Source organism: Aptenodytes patagonicus, chromosome 4 (assembly GCF_965638725.1).
Source record: "Aptenodytes patagonicus chromosome 4, bAptPat1.pri.cur, whole genome shotgun sequence".
Taxonomy (NCBI): Eukaryota; Metazoa; Chordata; class Aves; order Sphenisciformes; family Spheniscidae; genus Aptenodytes; species Aptenodytes patagonicus.
In genome coordinates this window covers 15,510,744-15,525,677 of record NC_134952.1, presented here as the reverse complement: position 1 = coordinate 15,525,677, position 14,934 = coordinate 15,510,744, and positions in this window count along the sequence as shown.

The window sequence follows — 14,934 nt, the reverse complement described above, 5'->3', positions numbered from 1 at the left end:
TGGATAAATAAGCTATTTGTCTTTTTAAAAAAATGTACCCATTGCTGTTCTCTACTGATTGTTTATGCTTGAGGGTTAGAGGGGTTTTTTGTATTTATTTGTTTTGCTTTTTAGTGATACTGTTACCTGTGATATCAGTTCTTGGAATTGCTTTGGAGTCTGATGATCCGTATTGTGGGCGAGTTCTGCCTGAGCTTTGTACCCTATTTGCGCTTCAGAAAGTGGCAATGAAAGCATGTCTAAATGAGGACTTTTTGTTCAAAATAAATTTCCTTTTAAAAAGTTTAAATACAAAGATTAATAGCTTTAGGTATGATTTTATACACTATACTTATTCTCAGAGAGTACGTTTCCCATCCTATATGAATCACAGATACCTGTTCCTCATTTAGATAGGTTTTTGCTCCTCTCAGGGTTCAAATCCCAGGGTCCCTTGCGGTTGCTGCCCACAAGCTTACGCATATCATAATTACTGTAGATGGGATGAACCCAAATAACCCCCCTTTAAGTAGATCAACTATTGATGACTTCCTGGAGATTCCAAACACACTCCATTAAATATTAATTATAAAACAACTTATTACCCTACTGAGAGCAAGAATAATACCTCTGCAGTGACTTCATGGATTCCGACAATAGCTAATTCAAGACTGATGTGAAACAGAGGAGCTCAATGGAGAACAAAGGAGCACAGTGAGGCTGTGTGATGCCTGTGGCACCACACAGAAATCCCCACAGCTGCAGTTTACTTTGCTGCTATCAGCTAAGGCCACTCTTCACCTGTATATGTAAAGTCACCTGCACGCAAAGTCAGCTATACATGTAAAGTTAAGGACCCAAACAACTCCAAAGGTCTGAACACTGGACTTCTGGATGCTCAGTCAGTTATTCAGTATTTGAATTGTCTCCCCTTCCTCTGCTCTCTAACCTTTGCCAAGACACAGTCTTTTATTTTTCATGTACAGGAGACAAATGCAGCCCTGAGTAGCTCATGCTGTACAGCTGGACGGAGTCCAGATTTCACTGTGAAATCTGCTTCTTTATCGAGAAGCAAAAAAGGAATCAATTGACCACAAAATGGCAGTCTGAAAGCTTGGCCTGCTCCCTGTCCTGGAGGCAAAGGCTGTGCTGCTGAGGGTGCAGCCTCGCACGCAAGCCTGTCTTCCTCAGGTGGGGATGTAGAACTGAGCTCATGCACAGGGCTGGTCAGCCCCTCATCCCGTAGCATCTGCTGCATTTCCTCCTGGGGCTCGAGTCAAACCTCCCTCAGGCTTTTCCAGGTACAACAGCATCAGTGAGTTTGGTATCACAAGAATCTCAAACTGTGATTAACACCTAGGTGCCCCACTGCTTTTGTTTGATGCGATATCAACGCCTCTTGTACGTGCCTCCTAGAGACAGCAGAGGGATCTGTAACGTTATGCTTGCAGTGCCGAGGAGAGCGCTCCAACTGTGAGAGGAGACCAGGGTGCAGTGATGCCTGCTTGGCAAGAAAAGGGATAAAGTGAAAATGAAAAATAGAGGAGGGGTGATAAATAAGCATTAGGCCTGAAGCCACTTTAATTGAGAGAAAATACAAAACACAGCAGCACATCCGTGTTGACATGGTCCTGTATTTTCCTTATACCCTCACTGGATGTATAGAGGGGGAAGTCAAGGGTTTGAGGAAGCCACCAGCAATAGAAAAGTGATCTACTATGACAACAAACTCTTCTCTGAACTATCAGAGTTAGCCTCATGATAAATCCATCGTGACTACCTTAAGGGCTGCAGCACTACAGCTGAGAAACAGTGCAGTTGGATATTTTGAGTTAATAAGCTTTTGTGGAACCTGGAGGTTGACTCCTCAGCAGTGATGCCAAATGCAGCAGCACTTAACAGTGGGTGCTTCCGACCCACTGGCACCAAGACATTATGGTTAAAATTTTTATTGTGTTTTGCAAGCCTGTTATTTGATTAATGCACTGGCCTAGCAATATTGAATGAAGCTTTAAGTGAATTTAAGATCCACTATCTCAAACAATAGAGTCAAGCTATTCCAAAGTTATTTCCTAAAAATCAATCAATCAATCAATCAATAAATAAATAAAAGGAAAGACCCAAAGATGTTTCCTTGTCTTTGAAAGAGTCAGGACCAAGTTTTCCTTAGAGATTCTAAAAACAACCATTTTTGTTTGTCTGTCACCCAAATTGGACCTAAAATTAGTAGCTTCCCAAGCATTAGCTCCAAGACCTGGCCACCTGGTTCACGTAAGGCATAAAGAATATAGGATTGACCATTTGTATACGTATTTAGAAGACTTTAAGAAAGGCAGTCTTAAAACACTGCCAGGTTAATTGACTGATAAACCAGGTGGGATGTGTTAAACAAGAAATTTATAGTGACCTGGTTGCATAATCAATAGAAATGAATAAAAAGTTGTGCTTGACAAAAAAACACTCAGTCTATGCCTGGATAGGATCAGATTTGTTACAGGTTCACTGAGATGCACTATTTACTCTTCTAGTACAACATATCTCCAGGCATATCATCCTGCAATGGCTGTTCAGACCTATGTCCAAACAAAGCAAAAGACTAGTCCTGATGTTTTAAAAAGACATACAGAAGCAGTAATATAATATAACCTATGTTCAAAGTACACGTAAGGAGAAAACTAAATAACAAGTATTATAGAAGTAACAAATTAAGAAACATCAGTAAGGGAAACTGGAGGAATAACAATGATTGGTAAATTTTCTTATTAACAAGCAAGGGAAACCATCCCTTACATGGTTGTGAAGGGCACAGAACATTCACCTCCTCTTTCGATGGAAAAATGGAAGGCAACTGCAGTAAAATGAAAGCTTTGCCAATCAAACTGAGCAGGAGAGAATAACCTAAATCCAATTGTCTTAGAGGAAACTGCTGAGAAACTTTCTCTCTGAGCATATCCATTACTGTTCATAATTAACAAACATTTGAAAACTATAGAAATTTCAAAGGACTGGAGGAGTGCCAAGATTGAAAAACTGAATAAAAGCGGGGGCTGTGGGAATTGTAGAGGACTTAGATATCAATTCCTGGAAAAAATATGGAACCAATTTGAGACTGTCAATTAAATTTAGAGACTATGGAAATGTTCAGGATCAGTCAGCCTGATTTCATGGAAAGTAGGTCTTTTCAAATCAACTGTTCCCTTTTTATGTCAGTGTTTCAGGTCTAACTGATATAGTCAAGTTTTATTGTTATATATTTGTATTTCTCCTAGACTCAGTACCATTCAGTTTCTGATTTTAGATCTCACGATCTTGGATCTAAAAGACAGTACAATGAATTGAAACTTGCTCCCCTGATGGATCTTAAAATGCAGTTCATACTGAGAAAGTAGTCAGGAATGGAGCTTTAGCCATAAGGCCACAGGGAACTGATTCTTGACCACTATTTTTATCAGTAACTGAGCTAAAACTACAAAAATTTTACTAGCACTGTAACGGATAAGATCAAAGAGTACACTTAATAGTCAGGCTACTGTTACAGGGAGAGCTGAATCACTTGGTAAATGATCACAAAGCAATAAAAGTACATTTCGTATGGTTAAACGTAACATAAGATATCTGGGAACACAGAGTGCAGGTTGTACAAGTTTCTGTCTTGGAAATAAGTAATTCAGAAAGGAACTTAGAGGTCATCATAGGTAATTGCCTCAACATGAGTTCACAGCACAAAGCTGTGGCAAGAAGTTCTTGTACACTTAAAAAAGTAACTTCAAGGGCAGGAGGGAAACCTTGGATTTTTTCATCTTTCTGCACAGCACGGGTCATGAATTTCCTGCTATGATCATCTGGGCATATCTCTCCTAATCAGTTCCCTGCCATTGCAGAGGCCTCAAGCACTGCTCGCACCTTGGTCTCTCTTGTCTTTTTGCCAGTGGCACACAACACTTAACTCTCCTGGTGACTGAACTGCACATTATTTAGGCCAACCATCCAGCAGCTTTGGATTCAGTATAGAAGTTCCTAGGTGAAAATGTAATGAAAAAGTGGTATGGATAAGGGGGATCAAACTGCATCAGCAGAAGCCAACCCTTCAGCCTTCCCAAGCAGGGTAATAAGTCTCCATAACGCCAACTGCACTAACACACCCAGAATTTATCTTATCAAGGGCAGGGAGGGCTCCTGAATACACTTTCCCCCGTGATACGGGGCTGCCTACGCATGGGGCCTCAGAGTGCCTGCACCACGGAGCCTTGCTGTGGGATGTCCCCCTCCTCGGGAAGCCAAGTCTGAACTGCATAAGGGTTGGATGCAGTAAAGGGGGTACAGGTTGGCACCCCTTCAGCGAGATGAATCTTCCCAGCTTTAAACTCTAGAATTTGGTGATATGTATTGTGCCAATGTTTATTTCAGAAAATTATCTTTCTGCCAGGGATAGAAAACATCAGGCTGACAGCTTTACTCTCAGCTTTCCAGAATTCGTGCATGGATTTCTATACTTGACTGTAAGTCGAAATATATATGCACAAACCCTTAAGGCCATGTTCCTTCTTTGTAGTACCCTGTTTTTTAATCATATTTACAATGAAAGCTCAGATTACTGTTCACATGTTTAAGAGCATTCCTTCAGGAGTTGGTGTTTCATATATTCAAAAGGCATAGAAAGAGCATTTTCAGAGCAATGCTTTATTCAGATGTCTCTTCTCTCAAGTATTTGCAAAAATAGGTTTATAGAACAAAAGACACAGACTCATAGTTCTGTGCGCAAATTCAAACTTCAGCTAACACCTACTGGAGCCCCAGCTGCTTCTGGGAGAGGATGTCGCCTGTCTTGTTCACAGCATATTCCTTCTGCTCTGCATTTCCGACCACTGAGAACCCATCCCACCCCGTTCCTGAAGATTCCCTTTAGCCTCATGCTAAAACTTGGGAAGAATAAACTCCCAGCCTGATGGAGATAGAGGATATTTCCCCACAGGGAGCCTTCCTGTCTTTCAAGACTTGTACGTCAAGGCCTGTTTGGTTTATCCTTTAGCAGTTTATTTTGATGTAACTCCTTGAAATCAGAAAGTATAGTATGAAACAGGGAATCTAAAAACACGTAATTTAAAAAAATAATTCTCATTCTCTCCCTCTCCCTAAAAGGATTGTGTTAAGTGTTTGATACTTGACATTTGGAGAAAGATCACAAGGTTCCTTTTTTTTTTCTTTTAAAAAACCAGAAATTGAGAGAATACGCAAAGATAGGACAGATAACTTGGTTAAATCATTAGCACAGACCTCTAAAAATGTGGTTCAATACATAAATCATTTTTGTCTGATCTTTATTATTCTCCTAGGGCCTGAGTAAAGTAGAGATGATAAAACACCTGGAGTGTTATGAAGATGAATTAATTGATATTCATGAAGGACTTATGTACTACAAAGATGAGGGTCTTAAAAGTCATGCCAGATGGATGTTGCTTAAGCTGGTGCAGAAGCATCATAGTTGTGATTCTTCCTCGTTTCACAGAAAGGGGACCACTCGTTTCCTACAGATTACACAGAGGCTAATTTTGCTGTGGAAAAATGGACAGAACCATTCAGGAAATCTGGAGTATTCAAGGATTTAGTGCTACTGCCAGGACATGGGGCTGTGAAGAGAAGGAACTGGCTCCACTTCAATCCGTGGGAAATATCTCCAAGATGATATTCTTAAGGTCATCTTGGAAACAAAACAAAACACTTGTTCTTTCAAAAATTCCCCTTTCTGGATGTTGGTTCTTGACTAGCTGAGTTTCAAGGCATAAATCTTTATGTTTATTGAATGTGAAATTTACAAGTTCAGTTCTTTAACAGCAAGTTCGATTCCTCTGTTGTAAAGACTCTGAAGCAGGAATCGCAATGGATTTATGGGGTTTTTTGTCCACTTTAAGAAAAATGCATTGAGAACAACAACTCAGTAGCTGATAAAGCAAGTCTGTTGCTGATCCTGCCTCACTGTGTAAAGTAAAAGAGGTTTGAGAATCCAAGGCTTGCCCTTGCTTCTCTCTATGGGTATTTTGGTAAATCTGCACAGACTTCACCTGAACAGACTTCACCATCTCTACAGCCACAGGCAAACATCAACAGGAACTGACACTCAGTTTAAGCTCCACAGTTAAAACCGCCATTCACCTGAGATGGGCCAGCCAGCCCAGAAGCTAAACATTATTTCTCATCTATAGAAATGTTTTGAGTGAGAAAATGCTTGTGACTCTTCCTTTGATTTCTTCAATGTTCTCCATTTGTGGTGCAGCTCTGCACTGTCTTTTGGGGAACACTGTTACCTCACGATCAAGTAAGCATCTCTGTTTAATCTGTGAAGATTTAGGAAACTGATAGTATTGAGGTCCGCATGACTTCAAGCAGGGTTACTTCAGAAATTATGTCAAATTTAAAGACTAAAGGTTATGCCCAGAACAGTCAATAAATTAACAAGATGACTCAGAATGAACAATAACTAGATATTAATTCAAATCACGCTAACTGTAAGTTTAAAGTAAAGACAGAAGAATGCATGGAACTTTAGAAAATGATAATATTCTATAACATATACAGGTTGAAAGAAGGCAATTATATTCCATGATTTTATTAAATTGCACAGTAATTTAAAAATACAATTACATTTAAAATGAACAATTGAAAAGAATAATTATATTTCATTATGTCAGCTGGGTTGCTCAGATGGACACTGTGTACTGCTGGATAGATACAGTGGCATGGAATCCCATAATGTGATAAGTTTAAGAAAATCATGATTATCAGCCCCATATGCTGGGAGATATTTTATTACTGCTGCTGGCAACTGACATATTTAAAACTCATTAATTGGAAATGGGATAGAAATTGGGAAAAAAAATGTAGCTGAAAATGTAGCACTCATACCTCAAAACACTTTTTTTCAGCTTCAATTCACCAAGAAATGGAACTTTTTAGTATTTGATTCTATAGTTAAAGATTAGTCGAGCTGCTTTAAAATACCATATTTTGCTAAAGCACCTATTAAAGCCCTTTAATCATCTTTGTGGCCCTCCTTTGGACCCTCTCCCACCTGTCTGCATCTTTCTTGAATTGTGGGGACCAGAACTGGACACATTCTCCAGGTGCAGCCTGGCAAGTGCTGAGTAGAGTGGGATGATCACATCTCTCTTTCTGATAGGAATGCCTCTGTGGATGCAGCCCAGGACCCCATTTCCCTTCGTTGCTGCAGTGGCGCACTGCTGACTCCTGGTCAGCTTGTTGTCCACCAGGACCCCCAGATCCCTTTCAGCAAGGTGGCTCCCCAGCCACACAAGTCCTAGCCTGTACTGAGCTCTTTGGTTATGTCATCCCAGATGCAGGACTTTGCACTTGTCTTTGTTAAACTTCATACTGTTCTTACTAGCCTACTCTTCCAGCCTGTCCAGGTCTCTCTGTAAGATGGCTCTCCCTTCTGGCGTGTTCACCTCACCACCCATTTTGTGCAATCAGCAAACTTGGTGAGGGTGCTTTCAATTTCATCATCCAGATCATTTACGAAGAAGTTGAACACCGTGCGGCCCAGTATCAGTCCCTGGGGGATCCCAGTTGTGACAGGCTGCCAGCCTGAATGAAAACCATGGATTACTACCCTCTGGTGGCCTGTGAGCCAATTTCCTACCCATCTCACAGACCACCCATCCAATCTGCTGTGTCTTGCCAGTTTGTCCAGGAGAAGGTTGTGGGAAACAGTGTCAAATGCTTTGCTGAAGTCCAGGTAAACAATATCCACTGCTTTCCCCATGTTGACAGAAAACATTATTTTGTTGTAGAAGGTGATCAGATTAGTCGGTGATTTCTGGATTTCAATTCTGTTCAAAACTAAGAAAGGCTGCACAGAGTACTAAAATGTGGGAAATCAAAGTTCTAAATAATATTTAATGCTTATAAAAATTTAAAGATTTTATAATCTTTAAAGTAAAAAAGGTCTAAGGAGAAAGAAATGCACCCACTCCCCCGTTCTAACTCAGCTCTAGTCTGAAGATGAAGACTCAGAATTAGACAGTCAAGCCAGAATGATATGGGAAACCAGGTCTCCTGTGTCTCTTTTTCAGGCTATTTTCTAATCTCTCATGGTCAGATCTCTCAATCTGACTTCAACAAGAAGTAGCTACTGTTCTTCTGTTTGATGCAAGTTTTGTAAGAAATCAGAATTGAATGCCTAATAAGGGACACTTAGTATTTTGGTTTACATATGGTCCATTCAGTCAGTGGTTCATGCCACTTCACTTACAGGTTACAGCCCTTTTTCCAGGCTAACAAGCTATACTCCAATTTATACTTTTTCTGGTAGTGCAGACTTTACTGTGTGACTTCTCCTGCCACTCTTTAGCAACTGAATAGCACAGGTTGCATAGCTGGAAGAAAGCAAGAAAGGTTATGACATTTCTCCATCCTGTATAGGATTTCTAGCTGCTGTTTCAATTCCATGGTCTGAATAGCAGCCAGCATAAAGCAGGCATATCTCATGCTGACATGTAGAGAATAAGGAAAAAGAAAAGGCACATATGCACATACAGACTTGCACAGCTTCCTAAGATATGCCTCAGTCCTAGCTAGTATTTGGGAATTTTCTTCCCCAGTAAAATTAATATCTATAGTAATCATCTCTTAGTTATACAAGACAAATGTAGGGCAAAGCTATTCACAACTTCACTAAGTTAGAATGAAGTTACATGAAGTAAAAATTAAGTGAGCCTTTCAAAATGTTTGTAAATCCCATAAGTGCTGGCAGGAGCTGTTTTCTGGATACATTTCTTTTTGGAATTATCCCTTTTTACATTTGAAATCCTTCACAGTTATATTAATTTACATCCATTATGCATCATAATGTTTTGAGCTATTTTCTGTTTAAATGCTCATAATTCTTAAACTTCAGTCTTAAATCTCTGTAATGTCTAGTTTATGCAAGGGTATTTTATTAATCACAACACACACCATTGGTTAGAAAGTATGACCTATTAACCAAGCAATTGTGCCATTACATTTATGTCAAACTTGTTAGTTTTAGGGTTCATGTTTTCTTTGGAACTTCCAGACACCTTTTGGTTTAATGAGTTAGACCTTCAGTCCGCCCAGTCTTCAAGAATTGCAAGTAGCATTAAAAATTCAAGCCATCTTCTGTCAAAAGAGTTCATTTTTATAAAAATAATATCAACTTATATTTGATGTACTACTAATGGAAAGAGCTTCAAATGTGCTCTGTAGAGATGACCCAAATATTATTAGAAGACAATAGAAATTATACATTGCCTCCTTCGCACACTTAGAAAAAAAATCACTAGAAAGAGGAATTGACCAAATAGATAAGAAATTCATAAGGTAATATTTCAAATACACTCCAATTTAGCCTCTAAATCACTGCTTATAGAATCATTCACATGCCCATAAATATCCACCTTGTTGAAAACAGACTGAGTGGTGAAAGAAGAAAATTCCACTCCGAACACACAGTTAGAGCTAAGGTCAACCTGCAGGTATTTCAATCTTGTTAATGGACTAAAACTGTATAAGTTATTTTTTAGTTTCTCAGCTGCATTGACAGAATTTGGGAAAGATCCTGTTGTTGTATAAATATCTGTATTTGCCATGTAACACAAAATGAAGATGAGTCTAGCTGCCTCTCACAAGTCTGAGCGATCTCCGTCTCTCTCCTCCTGACCTCTCACCTTATGGTCTCTTCTGCCTGATCTGTTTGCCCTTCAGCCTCCCAGTGATTCTGCTTTCCAGGGAGAAATGGAGACAATGGCATTGCCCAAGATAGACAAGGTTTTAAGACGCATGTTTCTGCTAAATAACGTTCCCCCTCATGGAAATGCAGGTAGTCATTAAAAGCTTTGCATAACTTTTTAAGACTTCTAAGAGGCCTTTAAAATCAACAATATTTATTTAACATCCCAGAAGTTCTAGAACAGAAACAAACTTTTCCTTGAGATGTCTTTCAAATTTGAGGTATTGGGCCCAGATCTGTTCTCAGTAAACCAAGGAAAAATACTCGAGGCTAACTTCACGTTTACACCATTACCAAGAACAGATTTGTTTGATGTAAAGAAATCTGTCATCAATTCTATGAAGTCACATTAGGCACAATTCAGAGCATACTTGACCCATACTTTCTGAAGTATGCTATTATGGTGCAATACACAACTTAGCTACAGACCAGATGTGCGTATTGTGATAGAGTCAGCAATCCACTGAAGCAAACTCATCTCTTGTGGCATTTAACTTACGCCATCTGGACGTCAGTTCAGGATTGCCTCTCAAAGAGTGTACACTTTCAAGTGATTTTTGTTTCTAGTAGCTCTAGGAAGAGAGTGTTCCTAATCTAAATACATTTTTTTGTTCAGAATTTCACCTAAGCTGAATTTTCAGTCTAATCTATTGTTCCTAGTTATGCTTCATTGTAGCATTATAAATAACTCTTCATACTTCTTGATATTAATACATTTGTAGTTATATTCCCATTTCTTCTCTGCAATTTAAAAACTCTTGGATATCAACCTTCAATCTTAAACAAAAGCAATGGGCATATTTTCATTGTTCCAGATCAGTCCCTTTTTCTAACAGTGGACAGTAGCTGATGCTTGTGGAAGAATAAGGTACATATAGTATGACCCTTCCCTTGGCAGATGACAGCAATCAGTAGTTTAGAGACTCCTCAAGCTGGAGGTTACCTCTGGGCTATTGTATTTCATACAACTATTATTCATGAATTTGCCTAATACTTTTTTGAACCAATTTATAATTTTGACCTCCTCACAAATTGAGTCATCATTTAAATTACATATAAAAGGAAAAAAGTGCTTTCATACATTTAAAGTGCTGCTTTTATTATTTCAGTAAGCGTCCTTGTTCCTGACTGTGGCACAGAACAACCATTTCTTTATGCTGTTCATGTGTGTTACAGACCTTTATCATATACGCTGCCTTTTTTCAAAATTAAGAAGTTCTAGTTGTAGGGAAGCTTTTCATACTTTGACAATTTTCTTGCTTTCCTCGGCATCTTTTTAAGATGGGAGGGCCAGAACACATACAGTAAATAAATCGGTTGTTTTCCAAACTCTCTCCCAGTTCTACCCAGTTTATTTTCTCAGAGCTTCAATGCCAACTGCACTGATGCATTAGCAGTTACACACCCTGGAATTAAAATGCACCATGCAAGAGACAAACAAGGAAACTTCAAGCTGGAGAAAGCACAGGAAAGGTGTCAAAACATTGAAAGCCTCTCAGTGCCAGGGACAGGAAAATGACAACAACATGGAAATTACAATTATTCAGGGCCAGAGTTCCCCTCAGCAGCTTTAAGGATGTGTTACAGCTGTGAAGAGCTGTGGATATGGCTTCTTAAGGACTGAGAGACAAAGGAAAGGAATAAATTAACAGTTTCCACACTCAGCTGGAATAGAAATGTTACAAACAAACATTGAAAACCATGAATCATGTGATCTTACAAAAATGACTAAGCCCCTAAGCCTGCAAGTCTAAGGAAACTCGTTGACAGCAAACAGCTGCATTGCTTACAACAGCCCTGCTCATGGCACTATGGTTACTCACAAGCACAAATCTTTGCAGCATCAGGCCACAATTTCTAGATTACTGACCAATTTTAAGCAGTGAAATATAAAAAGTATTTATCCTACTGCTGCAAAGTAGTGCACCTGCATTTGAGTCAGCCCACTGACATCACCACCAGTAGGACTTGGTTTCTACCCCATATTGAGTAACCTATAAGGTAATAGTTTATATATTCAGTTCAATGAGTGGGCTGGGACTTATATGCTTGGTCACATCCTGTTTTACTAATGTCACATATAGTTATGTGGGATTATGGCTTGTGGTTTATGCCTTGCGCCTGACTGCAGAACATGCACCTTTGCTCAGCAAAGCCACCACCCATCGCAGAGCAGAGCCCCAAGGGGTGCCCTGCCTTATTTCCTTCCCTGATCCCGATGTTCACAGTGCTCCTCCATCAGGGGAAAAGGTGCCAGTCTGTTGGAAACCTGTTTGTACACAAGCTGTCTTAAAAGAGAAAACATTGTAGGAAAGTAAGAAAATCTAAAACCGCTTGCAAAGGTGAATGTGAAGTCATTCACTACATTATCTGCCACAGAAGCATATCATACCATGCCATTGACCAGAAGAAAAGGATGACTCAGAAAAATAATTTGCAATTGTGATATTTTAAAGGAAAAAAACAACAAAACCCATCTTAAATTAATGGAATTAGGCTGCAATATCATTATTCCCAGTGCTATTAGAATTTTGTCCCAAGTAGCATGATATTCTATGTTTCTCTTAAAGCCCTCAGAATCTCAGAAAAATCTCCAGAAATCTTAAATTGTGCTGAATAAATAAGGAAATAAGTTCCCTTATTCTAGGCCTTTCTGACCAAAATGCTTGTAAATCTAATCCCTAGATTTGCAAGTTGCAGCAGGGCGTAGCAGGAGGAGAAATAAAAGCAAAGCAACACCTATTTCTTTAAGTGATATTTTTAAGCCTCCTTCTCCCCAGTTCTGTTTTCTCCAGACTCCTGATCTAGTGACATTTGGCAAGGCAAAGCCTGAAAACTCTATTATTAGTCAGTGAGAAAATGCAGTAAATGTCTTAGCTTCCACATTGCCCTTCTCTTACAGAGCAGTCAGTGTTACCCCACAGCCCACCTCCTCACGAGGTGGTGGAAGAATTCCTGGGTTTTGAAACGTGGTGAGATGGCAATCAGGTAGGGAGGGAAGGAGTGCAAGTCAGTGCGAGGAGGGAGAGAGAAGGGTAGAGCAACATAAAAGATGCTCTGGAAGAAGCCCGACTTACTTGCAGTTGGTTGGACTGAGGTTTTGCAAGCATCAGAAGATTTCTGAGAAATAGCATCTAAAGTATGCTTAGAAGCCTCCCACTAAAACTGCATTTCTAGTGCTGCTTTTGTCTCTGATAGATCTGCTACAGAAAGTGTAATTGTGTTTTCTCCAACACGTCACTGGGAGTGAGCCCTTCAGGGCTTGTGTACTAACAGCTAGAGGAAAAACAAAGGCAGAAATATCTCTTTCTCAACAATATTGCAATAATCCTTATTGGTCTGTTTCTCATCAGGTCATCTCTCTTTCTTTTTTCTTCTCTTTTTTTCATATTTGCTGATACAGGTTTCACAGGTCAAAGAAGAAACTGTTACAGGAAAGAAAGTGCAGTGTAACATACACTACTGTAAGAGGGAAGAGGAAAAGATGACAGTTGCATAAAGCAAATATCACTGCATAGAAGAAAAATAGTTCTATGAGAAGTATACAAGAAGAAAAAATACTTCTACAAGAGCAGACAAATAATGATATTTTCATTCATAACCTTTGTGCTTCATTGGAGAGATGCATAAGCACCTCCAAAAAGAAAAAAAAAAGCCACAATGTACTGGTTTTAGATTTTATGTTAAAATGTATCAGAAAAGTCCTGTGGCAAAGCTCTGTCTCCACTGAAATAAATAAAGAAGTTGCTGTTGACTCAGTGGAGTTTAATTTAACTCTTCACATTTATGATTTTCTATGAATGCTGGGAAATCCCTGGTGTTGTTCTTCCGCTCCATAGAACTGAGATGTATGAGAAGATCTTGCTCTCTGCCAATTGTACACTTTGTCCAGGTCAGCACAACCTCTCCTACGTCATTTAATATCATTCACATGAGTAATACCATTATATCCAAGGAGAGTACTTCCTTGTGCACCAGGTAAGCACTGATATAAATGTTTGGTGCTTTAGAAGCTATTTTCACAGCAGAGTTGAATATGGAAAACAAATTTCACTGTTAACACATTTGTACCAGCATAATATTAGATGAAAAGGAATACTATCCATTCAGGCACCATTTCCATCCAGCTTTTTAACAGGAAATTTCACTTCAGAATTATAAATTAACCATCTCACTATGCAAAGACTTTGGTTTTCATGATATAGGAACACAATGGCCACTTACACATTTGACTTAAATATTTTCTTTTATAAGAAAACTGAAATATTGGAGCTTCTCTCTGCATTGAATTTCCACTGAACATATATAAGTTTAGCGCCTTACTGATAAGTCTTTTAAGGGATGTTCTTATTGTCATTATTTCAGAAGAGGAAGACAGATAATTGTAGGTGACATACCTGTCACAAGGAACTGTATTTAAGCTACAGGGTTTTCTTCTACAGGAAATCGCTGTTATGATTACTGCCACTTTCAGATTTAAATGTAAGAGTCATCCTTGACTTTCCTTTAGTTCATCAGAAACAAAGGCAAACAAATAAAATCCCATAAAGATGTTTCCCTCAAATTAGGAAAGAAGAGTCCCATTATTTCTGTTCTAACCACTGAAGGTAAATTAAGACCCTATATACTTGAGACCTTATAACTCAGACATTTGTGGGAGGTGGAATAAAAGGATACATTTTATAGAAATACCAGTGAAATTTTTAACAGGTCCTTTTTTTGACTCCAAGTCTTGATCTTAAAAAGAAGCAGACAACCACTGCCTCTCCGCCCCCCCCCCCCCCAAAAAAAAAACCACCAAACCAAAAAAACCAACTAACCAACCAAAAAAAAACCCCAGAAGTGCCAAATGCTTTTCTATTTCCCTGGGCATGAGCTAACATGAGGATTAATGATTTGCCTGTTGTTTTTCAGCAAACTTTTTTCTCATAGTTCCATGTCCTTCCCTTTTTTCCTGGCAAAAGCTATCAACAGCTCATAACATTTCCAAACCACTCTGAAATATTGCTCAGGACTATGACTTTTTCCAGTTCTTCACTCATTGCTAGCGATTATCTACCCCAAAGGAAAAATCTTTTGAAAAATATTGTCCTTTGGAAACATATTCTCCAGTCCAAAGACTGTATTAAACAACACATTCCTCTCCTTTCTCTGAATTTGCCAGATTTAGAGCTGTTAAGGTTCAGAAGGAG